This window comes from Thermobia domestica, chromosome 11 (assembly GCF_964235325.1).
Source record: "Thermobia domestica chromosome 11, izTheDome1.hap1.1, whole genome shotgun sequence".
Taxonomy (NCBI): domain Eukaryota; kingdom Metazoa; phylum Arthropoda; class Insecta; order Zygentoma; family Lepismatidae; genus Thermobia; species Thermobia domestica.
Window position 1 is genome coordinate 124,693,426 of NC_137464.1, and position 15,624 is coordinate 124,709,049.

The window sequence follows — 15,624 nt, forward strand, 5'->3', positions numbered from 1 at the left end:
ATCCCAAGAAGAAAATGCTATTTAAAAATCAACACCTTCGAAGTACTATTTATTACCTAGCTATATATTCTATACTTTGTAGAAATAATAATAATAAGATAGGAATGGTAGGTAATCTTTTGAATTGGATAGCAAAAAAAAAAAAAAAAAAAAAAACTTTTCTATTATACCATAAGGATATTAAATAAATTTTTGCTTATGTCAAGAACTTCAGTGAACCTAATAGTGAGTTGTGGCAATTCGATACCAAAGCTAGGGAGATCGATGACAGTTCATCCGGTTCGAATTCCACTTTAGGATGCAGAACCACAACGTATTATAGCTTCAGGGCTAAAAAGGAACGCTAAACACCGAACCAATTAATTTTTGATAAAATTTCTCATAAGTTTGAGTTTTGTGTGTACAGAGAGTAAATACATTTTTAACACTAGCTTTGCTTCAACAGGTTTTTCAGTGTCGCTCAGATTACACTTGTGTCGCCTCCAGCAGCGCAAATGTCTTCAACACTGAGGCGTGGGAGGGGTGTAAGACCGTTCCAATAACTTTTTTTTTAGTAATGTTCATAATATTTATGAAGTTAAAAAACAATGCTGTTGATGATCAGGGGAGCGGAGTTGCTTTTAGCACTGGGAGGCGGTCAGATTGTACTCTCCTTAATTGCAATCGGACACAAATCATCACATTTTTCCTCCAAAAACACATTTCAAATCGGATTATTGGGAGGGGACAGTCCCTCCAGTTCCAAGATTGGAGGGGACATCTCCCCCTCATCCCCCAGGATTTGCGCCAGTGCCACTGATATTACTTTTCTGTAATTGTTTGGATCAATGTTGTGTCAAGGAAAATATGAAAATAAATACTATTACACATATATATACTTGTTACTGCATAGGTTCATTCCCTTTTTCTTGTACCCGTTCGTTCGTGGGATATGCACCATGAGTGACGTTATAGAAATAATAAAAAGATATTTCACCAGCAAATGGCATCTATATTTTTTTATTTAAGCAGGATGTTCTCTAGTAAACCTAAAGTGGGGTCCGCGGGACCTAGCTAGGGGGTCCGCGACGCCTAAAAATTGAAATGTGTTGTAAAAAAAATGAAACTCACAACTGCAATGCAAGAAGTATTTTTTCGGTTACTACAAAGAAAGCAAGTAGGAATTATATCTATGTTTGTAAATTTAAATGTTTTCCTAAATTTCTGGCTGTGAATATGAAGAGTTGTCTAAAAGGGCATTGCAACATTTGATGCCTTTCCCTACCACTTATGTTAGCAGACCTTTTCTGCTCTTTGCAGTATTAAAGCCTTAAAGCGAAATCGTCTTAATGTGGAATCGATCTAAGATTGATGGTGACAAAACTTATTCCAGATGTCAATGCTATTATGGATAAACAGAAAGAATTCCTCACATTGATGACCCCACATTTGAGAACATTGTTTATCAAGCGGATTTTCTTATTTAGAAAAAAATGACATTGATTTTCAGTCTTGAAAGTTATTGTATTCTCAACTAAAATTTCGTTCACTAGGAAACAATCATGTACTGTATCTTTAGAATAAATTACTTATTGCATTATTTTTTATATTTTTTTCTCCTCAGTGGTAATTCTAATTAGTATATTTTTTAATACCATGTGAAATTTCAGATAGCATTGCAAAGGGGTCCTCAGATCATTTTGCAAATGAAAGGGGGTCCGCGTTATCGGAAAGTTTAAGAATCACTGCTCTAGTTTATTAGACAGAATTTTATCTCTACAGTGTTCGCGTGGTAGTTGAAAGCGGAAGAAAGAAGGAAAAACAACTATTGGTAGGTAAGGATGGATGAAAAACAAAAGCAGCACACACAGTCTTTGGAAGTAGAACGTTGTTTTTATTATTACATCGATGTCAATAATTGATTCCACGGAAAAACTGAGAATGGTTCCTAATTACTTGATTCTATTATCATATTTAATACGTCGTGAATTTTTTTAATTGATACTTCCCTAAATATTGGCCAGGCTATAGCTCGGGCAACCCGGGAGGTTTCGCCGCCTCTGCTTTTATCTAACAACGATTAAAGGACAATTTTATAAAGAATGTTAAAATATTGAACATAAAGCATTTCTTTTTCTTGACTCACCATAATATACAGTGTGTAGTGGTTACTGCTAAAATTTAAGCGTTCCGTGGAAATATCTGCTAACTGTCCATTGAAACATTAGGTTAACAGTAAAAATTAGGTGATGTACAATTTAAATAATTTTTAAAAAACTGCACAATGTGATAAGAAGATCTCTTTTGATAGAAATCTAGTTTTTAAGTATGAATCTTATTAAGATGGGGCGGCATCATGCAAACTGAAGTTAATTCAATACAGCAGTTCGAATCCAAAATGGCAAAAGATTAAATTCTCAACTTTTTGTCTGATACGCTAAGACAAGCACCACAATATGTATCAGTGACAGTGTAGATATTTTTATTTTTGAAAATTGACTCTGCTTGTCCATTTGTAGGAACGTTCATCTCCAGGGATAAGATAGAGGAAATGAAATCTTTGAGTTTTACGTCCCACATTATGCTGCCTAGGCTAAAGGAGACGGTGATTATGAGAAATAAGTGAAATGGTAGAATGAAGAAAGTGGGAGGAAACAGGATAACCCACGCACTCGGTGTTTTTCCACCACAAAGTTCACTTGCCTTGCGCGGGGAAAGAACCAGGGACCCACGCACCACAGGTGAACGCTCTACCACTAAGCCACCGCGATCCCTGAATTAGGTAGAGAGAGAAGAAAGAAAGACATATAGCATCTATCGCCTAGAAGATCCATTTGATTTACTAATCAACCATAATCGATTTACAAGGCAGGTAAGAGAGAGCAAGGAGACATAAAAATCAAAACTTTGCTAATATAATAATCTCCTTTCTTAATTTTAGTGTACTTATCTTAATTTCAGTAGTCTCGAACACCTAACGTTTCCATCCAGAAGTACGAGAGAAAGGGAGCATTTCTCGTAAAAGATTTATTTTTTAAAGTAGTTACTCGAGTAGGATTTGAACCCAGAGCCTTTGCATTATGAATCAAACAAATACAACTCCTTTCCGACACTTCAAGAACTAGTATTTCTGGAACGTGTAATGATAAATTGTTAATTTCTTTCTCCCTTCTTCCCTTTAAGATTGTTATTTCCAGTCAAGGTGAGTTGAGTAAAATAAAAAAGAAGGTCAATCAAAATGCTAATTATGTTCGAAAACCAATTTTAAACAGCTCAAACGTTTATACACTTTGGTCATTTTATGAATACAAAGTGGGATATTTACATAGTTTAGAAATTCTCCTAACTTTCTTTAGAAGCAGAATTTTCGAAAACGCTATAGCATGTGGACACTTCTGTAAGAAAGAGTTTATAGGCTATATAACAACTTTCATCTCTGTAACATTAGCAGCTCGTTTGACATTTAATTTTCGGCCTGTATGGTAACTCTCATTTCCATTTAGGTACGCATTTTAATGAAAAGGACATAATAAAAACCCGCCTCGACACAGGTGGGGTGTTGACTGCCACGGGTGCTGACTGCCACAGCCAATTATTGGTGCTGATTGCCACGACTGGCGCTGGTTGCCAATATCAAGGTGCTGACTGCCACGAGCCTGAGAGAAAGTTGCTAGACGTAACATTACCGGACGCCAAGAAGCATGACAGAAACTAGATGATCCTTAGGATCGTGTTGTTCAGACCAACACCTAACAAAGATAAACAGGTCTCTGTATGTACACTCATGTCCAAAATTATTGTCACATAATTATAAATATGTTGTTTAGTATTATAATTTGATAACGAATTCGCCCGGTATTTCTTATAATGTTAGTATGTGTATAATCGGCAAAGACAAGTATGTTGTAAATTTCATGTCAAAAGAGCAGTAAATAAGAACAATAAAACGAAAATAAAATTTTCTTGTCCATTTAGTTACATTTTATTTTACTCTTTATGATTTTCGTATTTATAACTCTTTTCCTATGAAATTTATCACAAATATAAATTTCCTGATTATACACATAATATAAGTATTAAAAGTACTCTTCGAAATTATCAAATTATATTCTTACAAGAAGACAGTTATAGATATGCGACAATAATTTTGGACATGAGTGTACTTTCAGTTTGTCAGGGAGCGGTGCGTTCAAAATTGGTACGATTTATGTATTCTCACTTGAACTCCCTATGTCAGCATGAACTGTGTACAGCTGTGCAAATTGTTTCGAGCAGTTCTTGATAGTTCCATCAAGGAAGCACTGCTGGCTGTACCTCACAAGGGAAGTTCAGGAAAAAGCACTCGCCTGCAGAGAAACTAAGCATGCCATTTGAAGTCCCAATTCATGCTGATTATAACAAGCTAATAAAATTCCTGTTCGGTTGAGAACGGTTCGAGATATTCAACTTGGAAGTTTATATGATAAAATGAGGATATACGCATTTATACGCGTTAAGTACAACATAATTAGTAACGAATATTGACATACGAATTGAAAGCTATCGAAAGTGACAGAAAAAAAGTGTTTCGCAATAACTAACGGGTTTGTTAGATACAATTAGTCATTACATTGTTCACAATAAGCGTAGGTTAGAGATGAAAATTGATCACTGTTCTTCGTCTGTTTTATGAAGAAATAACGCAGGCAAAATACTCCCTTGCACCATGAACATTTTATATGTGCAATTGTGTTGCATCCGTCAAGAGAGCAGTTCGCAGAACCAAAGCAAAAAGAAAATTCGACAAGTGATTCAAAAGTTATAGGCCTTATAATTTGTTCGTAACCTGCCTTGCAGAACGCAAATTGAAACAATGCAATGTATCGCGGTGATCGGAAGTGATTCGTATAGACACGAACTTTATTTGATTGTTTCGTTGGTACATTACAACGTCCACATGAAGAAGATTCATACTATGTACAAATCTCCTGCCATAATCTTTGATTGATCGGAATCAAAACACATCAAATGGTTGCATAAATCGTGTGCAATTCTTTGGTATCTTCTCAACCATTAGGTCTTTGCCATCCGTCATGCAACTTGTAATGGATAATTTGTCTGTGAATGGACCCCAGTGATCAAGCAATAGCAAGTTCGAACCATCAGGCTTCGTCATGGGTGAGAATACTTAACGCATTGAAACGTGCATCCACTCATTTTCTCATACAAATTTTCAAGCTGAATATCTCGAACAGTTCTCAACGTACAGGAGTTTTATTACCTGTTGTAATCAGCATGAATTGGTCCTTCAAATGACATGCTTATTTCTCTGCAGGCGAGTGCTTCTCCCAAACTTCCCTTGTCAGCTGGCTTCAGACCATCATATCCATTAAGTAATACAATAAAACAATTAATATAAACAATGAAATATGCAAATTGTACATATAACAGAAAAGACAATCCCTTTATAAACATCCAAGTGTATGTCGTTCCACTTAGTAAGCAACTTTGTAACTTATAGGATGCCACATAGATTTGCTGTGATGATCACTAAATTAATCCCTACTAAATTGATTAATAATCATAAATTTAGTATGAGGGATTAATTCCTCTCTTTCCAAATACAGTTTCTCCCAGGCTCGTGGCAGTCAGCACGCCGTCGTGGCAGTCAGCTCTTTCATATTTGCAATCAGCGACAGTCGTGGCAGTCAGCACCAATAATTGGCTGTGGCAGTCAGCACCCGTGGCAATCAGCACATATCCTCGACATAAGTCCTATATTCGAAAGTTAATTTCAAATGATTCTATCATTTTCTTGTGATGATGTGACACAATTTCGAGTCAGTTTTATACAGGGTAGCCCACAGGTAGTATACAGTGTCATCTACATCTTAATTACTCGCTAGTGTCCGAAATGTACTCAATCAATATTTCAGCGTTCTTCAAACCTATCAAGAAGGCTACAACACACATTACGTTACAAACTTTTGTTCGAATCAGTATCTTGCCTGTATTCGAACCTTGTTTGTCAAATTTGTCCCTGGTACGATGAATTCTTAAGCGTGTTGGTGCATCTTCATAATGTACGAACGTGCTCATGTCAGCACTTTTCCAATAGGTTTTAAGATTCCCCTTTATTTGCTTTTCATCCAAGTTACCAGCCATCATTCAAGAAATCAAGATATCTGAAAAGATAAAGAGAAAAAAAGTTACAAATGATAAGTTATGGCAGTGTATACCTACTTTTGGGCCACTCTGTATATTGCCAAAATGTTGTGGGAATTACCTTCCTAGAAGCGGAATTTGCGATATTGCTGGAGCATGTGATCGCTTCCTTTTAATACGAATTCTATATACAGGGTGTTTCAAACCAACACCGACGTTTTGGAGGTCATACCTGATACCAAAATAAGACAAAAATTATATACCAACCTGGGTGTACAAATACTTCCTTTCGGAGTTATAGGCTGCCAAAAATATAAAAAAATGAACTTTAAAGCTCCATAGCTCCAACACTACCGTAGTCGGGTCAAGACTACACTTAGGAAATAGTATGTGCCCTGTCCAAATATCCATGTTTCAGAATCCTGCGGTACTTCCGCAACAATTTTTATAGAGGTAGTTGGTGAGTACTTCAAATTATATGCTTGTAGCCAAACTCCCTCTATAAAAATTGTTACGAGAGTGCCTTAGGATACTGAAACATGTATTTTTGGATAGCACACGTATTAGTTCCTAAATGAAGTCTTAATCCGACTAGTGATGAGCGCAAGAGTCTTGGTCTTGCAGCTTTTGCAAGAGTCTTGCATGCAAGACCAAGACCAAGATGAAGACCATACCTGCAAGACCAAGACCAAGACAAGACTTGCGCAAGAGTCTTGCACAAGTACCGGCTCAGTGGTAGAGAGTTCACCTCTGGTGCTGGGGTCTCTGGTTCGATCCCAGCTTGTACCATGTGAGATTTTTTGGTGGATAGAGACCGTCTGCGTAGGTTCTATCGGGATTTTCCCGTTCCCTCCTACTTTCTTCATTTATTCATTTCTTTCATTTCTCATCATCACCATCTCTCTTAGCTTCGGTGCATAATCGTGGCACGTAAAACTAGATATTACATCATTTCAAAACATATTAGTACTGTTCTTCTTCCAACCCTGAAGAGAAATGTAGTATTGAACATCGGTAATTCCATACACCATAGGTGCCGACTACATGAGTATGGTCTTAGTTCCACGGATCAAGCATCCGTTATAAACTTTTAATGTGTGCTCAAAAAATTAATATTGAAATTACATTTTCATGACATTGAAAAGAAATTAGTGTATGTGACCAAGTGGTTTCATGGGCGGGTGCTTATACGTTGAATAATTGTTTATCAATATAACTTTTACCCTCCTCAGGTATATGCACGGGCGGCGATTAGGGGGGGCAAAGGGGGGCAGTTGCCCCTCCACTTTTTGAAATGACCCATTAATGTATATAGTTTCATTTGGAAATATAAAGTTTTGTATGTATTATTGGTTTATAGAATACAAATGGTGCCATAAAATATTTGCCGTTCCATGAATACGTACTGGTTATCTTTCCGTGAAGTTAAGAAAGCTACAGAAATTGCATTTTAAAAATGCCACTAAAAGTGGCCCAAAAATTAAGCTGTTGGAGCGAGACAATTCGAGCGTACTTTCATTTCATCTTACAAGGGCTCGATATGTTAGTAAGCCGCTCTGGATCTAATTGAGATATCATTTCGCAAGAAAAGAAGTCCTTCACAAGTTATTCTTTAATTGCACAAAAATTGACAGTTCCTAAAACAGTTCTTTTCTTGAAAAATTGACAGTTCTTTTCTTCTTTCTTATAGTAAGGAATATTTTGATTTGATTTTTTTCAGTTTAACATCCTGTTCAGCAGCGAAGCAATATGAGACGTGAACTTAATGATTAACGTAGAGTCCGAACCACGTGAGCTCCCCCCGGGAATTGAACCCAGGTCTCCCACGTCAAAGGTGCGTACGTTAACCGCTTAGCCACGAAGGAGCTCAGTAAGGAATATATAATTTTGCAGTGTAATATACGAGTTTAGGGGTGTACATATACAGTTTTGTTATACAATTAAATTTAGTAAATTCAACATAATTCTAGGTTTTAGGATTATTTTGTATAACTGGAATGTGGAGTGACTAAGTATTGTTGAGTTTTGATGTATTCCAAGAAAATGAAAACTGTATCTAATGGCAACGAACATGTTTCGGGAAGCTGCAAAAATATTTCTTTGAATGTCGTAGCATATGCTTGTAGTATTCACTGTCTTTCTAAGAGTAATAACACATATAATAACATGCGTGGAATTAAAAATATAAGTTGTTCATTAATTTCCAGTTTCAATATAGCTTTTGCAGAACAAGCCTTATTATCCATTACTATGATTATTTGATTAATATTATCCTTTCTATTTATTTGTTTTGCAAATTTATTATTAAATAGGTCCCTAATCTGATCACACAATTTTCCAGACAGAATTTTAAGATGCATGATTTTATGATTTTTTGATTTCATGAGCAAGGAATCAGATCTCTTCTTACACCTTCGTTGTATAAGAGTACAAAGAGTTAGTATCTTGTGTTGCTCTTGTCAATTTACGTAACAAAATATGAAACAAGATATACGGTATTTTAACTGAAAAAGACAGTTATACAGTTATACAGCCTTTAGTCTATATAACAGCCTCCTAATAGTTATACAGCCTTTAGTCTAACAAAGTGTTACAAGCAACCAGGAAAAGTAACATTGACATACAAATACTGTATTCAGATCATGTCTTGCCTCCCCACTTTTAACGTCCAACCGCCGCCACTGGGTATATGGCACACGAGAATTGAGCGATGTAACACTATACAACAATAAATAATCCATATTCACAAGTGAGAGTGATTTTGTACAGTTATTTCAAATAACCTAGAGTTTGATGCTGTGTTTTTGTATTTCTAATATAGGTCAAAAGTGTATAAATTTAATTTACACAAAAGACATGGACAGTTGAGTCGTTTTCAGTTTCACTCAAATTATTCTAAAATATTAAGAGGTTTGATTATAATCGTTATTAGTTTAATTTTTCTCTCTTTTTTGGCTAATATTGCTAGCATATCATCATCACCATAGCTATTTTGCCATTATTGGCTGGTCACTTGTTGCAACTCAGAAGCTTCGATGTGCGGTGGTCTTCATTTAGTCCCTTTGTCTTGACGTAGCAATTTTCTGTTTTAATACCTTCCTTCAACTACAGTCCCCTTTGCCCCCTCCCTCTCTTTCCTTCCACCATACCCTCTAGCACGTCCCGCATAATGAAGAACCTCCTCAGCCAATGTCCCAACCAGTTCCTTTTGCTCCTCTTAACTACAGAAATAATAAACACTTCTGACCAGAATATATACACTTGTTTATTAAAAACTAAATTCCAGTGTAACAGTTTCAACAACATAACGTTGTCTTCATCAGACACTAATTGCAGTTAGTGTCTGATGAAGACAACGTTACGTTGTTGAAACTGTTACACTGGAATTTAGTTTTTAATAAACAAGTGTATATACTCTGGTCAGAAGTGTTTGTTATTTCTTTAGTGAGTTCCAGAGTCGTGATGGATAGACTCTTAACTACATGTAAAATTATTCTTTTCTCCGCTACATCTACTATTTCTAACACCTTCTCATTCGTTTTCCGTTTAACCCAGCTAATTTTCTCCTTTTTTCGAAAGCCTCCAATGTTTTTTTTTTTTTCAACGCTTTTGCGTAATGTCCATGTTTCTGTTCCACAGAGTACATATTGAAATCAGTAAAACAAAATCTCAATATTTAATTGGAAGTTTGTTCAATACAAAGACTAGCTAATCTTGGTTGAAAATAAAAAATATCTGACGCCTTTAGAATGTAAAAATAATTTAGCAATCATTATATTTTAGTAATATGTGCCTTCTTGATTTTCTTTCATACGTCTCAGGGGTAGCCTCGCCAATTTGGGAACCAGACGAGTATTGAATCTGTTAAAAAATATTTAAAAAATACGAAACGTTGTAATTTATCTTATAAGTAGTGAAGCATGGGAACCCATTGAAAAAAAAAAGGTTATCGCCTATGTTGTACACTACCATCATACTTACACGAAGGTAAACTACCTAGGTATATTACATTTAGAAACATATATTATATTTCCGTTACTATTGGCGCATTGTAGAATTTATCCAGAGTAAAATTTACCTATGAAAAGCATAACATTTCTTAAATGCAAGACTTGCAACGTTACAAGACTCTTGCAGCAAGACCAAGACCAAGACCAAGACCAAGACTGGGCGTGCAAGACCAAGACCAAGACCAAAGGTTCCAGTGCAAGACCAAGACCAAGATTGGATGTGCAAGTCCAAGACCACCCGGATCTTGGTCTTGGTCTTGCATTTGTTCATCGCTAGATCCGACTACGGTAGGTCCCATAGTTTGGGGGTTCTGGACCTTTAAAGTTCATTTTTTCATGTTTTCCCAAAATTTCAAATTTAATTTTTAATTTTTACTTTTATTTTTGTTCTTTAGAAAGACACTGGGAAGCATTTTTGGTCGTCACCGATTTTTTTTTTAACCAAAAATTCGTATTTTTGAGTTAGAAGCGTAGCTATAGGTATTAGTTTCTGGATCATTGATTACGGCCATTTTAATCGTTCCTGTAAGTAAATTAACCCTCCAACATAAAAGACTTGAATGGAGATTAATCCAAGGATCTCAATGAATAGATCTTGTTGCACTTTTTGCATTCGATCACATTCTACTCCTCATTGAGCCAATACGCTGCTGAAATCATCTGCTGTGAATTTTACTGGGCGCAGTCATATTGGTTACAAACAATCTGTTGCTAGGGTGGCTTCTAAGGCAGCTTCAATGGCGTTGTATGTAGTACCTATGAGTCTTGTGAACGAACTTAAAATTATGAAAAAAGCTACATTTTTCACGAATGACAGTGAATATATTTACTCTGTGTGTATAGGAAGCCTATATTTATCATAATATATATATATAAATACTCTACATTTTAATTACTGCAATCGCGAATAACTTGCTGGACAACAAGTCAGTGAGAATCCCAAGCACGTACATGAGCGTCCCTTGGTAATAATTTTAAATTGAGTTTAATTAAAATTATTGAAAATTGTTATGCTATATACTTTTGACATATTTTTTAGCGTCAGTGAAAATGTTTATTATGGAAGAAAACCTTGATTTCTATTTTTTTCTTTAAATTAGTGATCAAATATTCGAAGCAAAGGAGTACAGCGCTAAAATAACGAATGCATTTTAGAACATACAATTACGAATACTTGATCTTAGAATTTTATCATCTCTTTGTGAAAATAATTTCTTAATTTATTCTTCATTCTTTTGTTAACGGGTGTCCATTCCCTGCTTGGTACTGGTAAAGTTGAAATGTGTCAACAGAAATAATTTAAAAGGTATAACTCTCTAACTATCCTATATAATGCCCTAATGTTATCTGAATATTTTCTTTGCGTCTGCCACAAACGGCATACAAATTTGTAACATGCCAGCATATACATGTATTAAAACTCATAAGGAAAATACGTACCTACTTACGCTCGGTGATCACTTCACATTGACATTACATCTATGATGATTAAGAGCAGCTTGAAGCTTGAGCGCATGTAAGGATGAATCTGTAGGGAGCAGGCGGATCAGTGAAGTTGAGTATGCGTGGAAAGAAAGACAGGTAGGAAAAGCGTACACTAGTCTGTTCTAGTAATCACCAAGTGGATTTGCATTTCAATTTCTTAGTAAACCATGACACACTTTTAAAGCTGTTTCTATGTTCTCTCTCTACATAAATAATTTTCTTGCACAGAACTGTTTTCGTAGATTAGACATATTAAAAAAAAAAAAAAAAAAAAAAAATGATCCCGTATTTTTCATGCATACTTAGCGTAGATCGATAGGATGCAGTAATTATAGTTTATGTCAAACGAGACGAGACAAATTAACAAGTCCGGTATACACTTTACTATATTGCCTGTACTATACTCTTACCAACATTCAAATGCGATAAGGTACAGCTAGGATAGCTTGTGCTTACATAAGTGCGATTGTCTTGGTCTTACATATATGTGTAACACCAATTTGCCAATTTTAAAATCATCCATTGCCTCCAAATCTTAATTGTATCAAGAGTTTCAAATTTTTACACATATATGTAACAGGCACGTAGCCAGGATTTCGTGAAGGGGGGACTGTGACATGAAATACTATGGTCATCACACCAGGGGCTCGATCATTCTAAACTATTTTACTGGAATATATATTGGTTCGTTTATCCAAGATTTCGTAACGGGGGGGGGGGACGTGATATGAAATTCTGAAGGCCCAAGAGCTCGATCAATCTAAACTACTTTAATATCAACATATATTGGTTTGTTACACGGAGAAAAATGCATAATCCAGTCGGCATGTAAATGCTGTTTTTACCAGGTTGTGCGCGTCACCACATTAAGTAATGTTGTTTCATCAGTAGTACGATGTACACCACCGTCCAGCGAAAATTTTGTATTATGGGACCACCATTTCAAATCTAGAATTAACGCCATACCCATTCCGACGGTGGTAACTTAGGTATATAATGTTGTTACTACCTTCCTACGAGTGTTCCCTCTTGGTTCTTTCTAAATCTGTGACTCCCTACCTTACGAGAGTAATAGTTTTTAACACGAAACCAATCATGTGAATAAAATTATCCAATCACAGCGAGTCTAGTTCGACGCCGAACTCCAGACTTGGCATTGTGTTCCCACCTGCTGTACTTTTATACATGAAATTACATTACTTAAGGAGCGCACCCGCGTAAATACGATGTATCCACACGGAAATCCTAGTCCTTTTTTCTCAGTGTAGGACAGTAAAATAGGGATATGTTTGTAAGTATTTTAATAACAAACTATGAAGAAATCTCAAGTAAAATAATAATAATAAAAAAAAACATATTGAAAAGGATTTTACAATGTTTGCATCCTTCCTCTGTTCATTCAAATATAACAATTTTCCTTTCATTATGACCTCAACTATTATAAAAAATACATATCAATAATGTCATGCAAAATATTTTACATCATCCGCGTTCCTTTCTCTGTTGAATCAAATGTTAACAGAATTTTCTTTCCACATAAATTTTTGTTTTTATTATTCCGTCAACTATTGTCTGTTCCAAATGACAGGTTAAGGGAGTAGTAGAAAATAGTTTTTGAAATAATATGTTTGATACTGACAGGATGCGATGACGAAAAATTGTGATAAAAAAATGTCTGCACTGTTACACAACGGCACTATGCTTTCGAAGCTTGAAATCTTCTTGACTAGTAGCATAAATTCTGAGAATTACGTAACTTTTCTAGAAATTTCAAATTCCCTGACTCTTCCAGGATGCCCCCGCGAACCTCACCACCATGTAGGCCCTATTGCAAGTAATACAAATCTCCCCATAAGAAAGACTAAAGAAAAACTTCCTGTAGTTTTTTTTTTTTAATTTTAACGCTGATTCTTCTCTTACTCATTTCTTTTTGTTTCATCCTTCCTTATTTTTTCATTTCTGGTCTCGAAGGGGGTTCCAGACACCCTTCCCCCGCCGTTGCCTACGTGCCTGTATGTAACCACAAGGATAAAATTGTTATCGAACTTGCTGGTAAGGATCGGAAAGAGCGGAAGCAGGCGAGTTCTGCTGGGGCAAGCTGGGGCAAGCGCTGTTCGAAGATTATAGTATGCCTCTAAACGTGCGATTCAATTATCAGTTTACTAAGAAACGATTTTACAGTGTTCTGAGTGTTAATATATATAAAACAGTTACCGGAATTATCCTAAAAATTTCACAAACAAACTAACAAAAAAGATAGAGCAAAGGAGCTTTTGCTAATAATAATAATAATAATAATAATAATAATAATAATAATAATAATAATAATAATAATAATAATAATAATAATAATAATAATGTATATTTTAATTTCTTTCTGTCAGAATATGAAAGGAGAGAAAGTGACCTTCAAAAAGATTGAGATATATCTGTTCGTTCAATAAATAATTAATCATTATATTGCTTGTTGTACAGTGTGGCTTTCTTATTGTTTCTCTTTTATATATTATATAGTACAATATTTCTAATTTCATTATTGGGAAAAAAATATTGCATGTACCTCAAACTGTTATGGTTATATCCGGAAAACGAAACAAATTGATTTCAGAGGCGGGTACCATGTAAACTTCTTCATATAACCCGCTCAAAGCTGGTTTGTTTGTTGAGTTGATTTTGAGTTTATCGTCCCGTTCAGCAGCGAGGCTATATGAGACGTGGACCTACTGATTAACGTGGAATCGAACCCGGGCCTCCCACGCCAAAGGCGCGTACGCTAACCGCTTAGCCACGGAGGAGCTCTGGTTTGTTTGTAACCAGCTAGCTGAACAGGAAGCGGAAATGACGTTTTCTTCACCAGCGTATTGAGCCATGAAACATTCCTGACCCTCTAACTCTTTTTTTCTTTTGCCTTAGGTCTGGAGAAGCTCCCAGTACATTCTAAAAAAAAGTTCTTTTTTTTCCTTCTTTTTAAGAAGAATAATTTTATTAAAGAAAGGACTATACAACAATTTACATTATTACTCTGAACTTCAAATTCCCATATAGCCTAACCGGCATAACCGTGGGACGTAAAACTCAAAGATTTCATTTTTTTTTTTCAATTTCCATAATATTCATTCAACAAACTGTGGAGAATCCACATATAAAATTTAAATGCATTAGTAGGTTACAATCAAAGAAAGAGAGAGAGAGAGAACAGAATTTGAAAAATGGAGATGAAAATACCCAACTGAAATTGGATATCCAAATTTCCTAAATTTACGGTGACCATATTTTTGTTAGTGAAAATCGGGACATTTTTTAAAGTCAGTCCCATCAGCCACTGTCGTCGTTAGCTTTTTAATTCTGCAGGGGGAAGGGAGTCGGATGAATCAAAATCAAAATTCACTTTTCGCAAAAAGTTATATAAATATATATATATATATAAGTAGAGATACAAGGGCTCGGAAAAAACGGCTTTTTTTTGGAAAAAACTGGGTTTTTTCTGCTTCGCTTTTTTGCTTGGGAAATTTTGGGCTTTTTTCAAAATTTTGCTCTAAATTTTTAAAGATTTTGTTTCGCTTCTCTACAGCCCAAGAACTCATTTGATTAGTGGTTGATGTAGATAATAATATAGAACCTCTCAAATAAACCATGAATTGCGAAAAGATTTTTTAAAAAAATTCTTAACATACACTATTTACATTATGAATTCCAAAGGATTAACCAATATATATATATATATATATATATATATATATATATATATATATATTTTAACTTCTTACGCACAAAAATAAGTCCTTTTTTTTAAAAAAAGGTACACAAATAACTAGAAAATTGTATGTAGTATTTTTACTTCAAAATATCACACACCTTGTTTTTGAAACAAAAAATAAAACATGAGAGAAATACATTTATATGATAATCTTAAAAGCTGCACAGCAAGAGCTTGGTTTCGGGTGGTTTTGTACATTCTTGAAATGTTTAAGTTTTAACTTTCATATACATTGTATGAATATTTCGA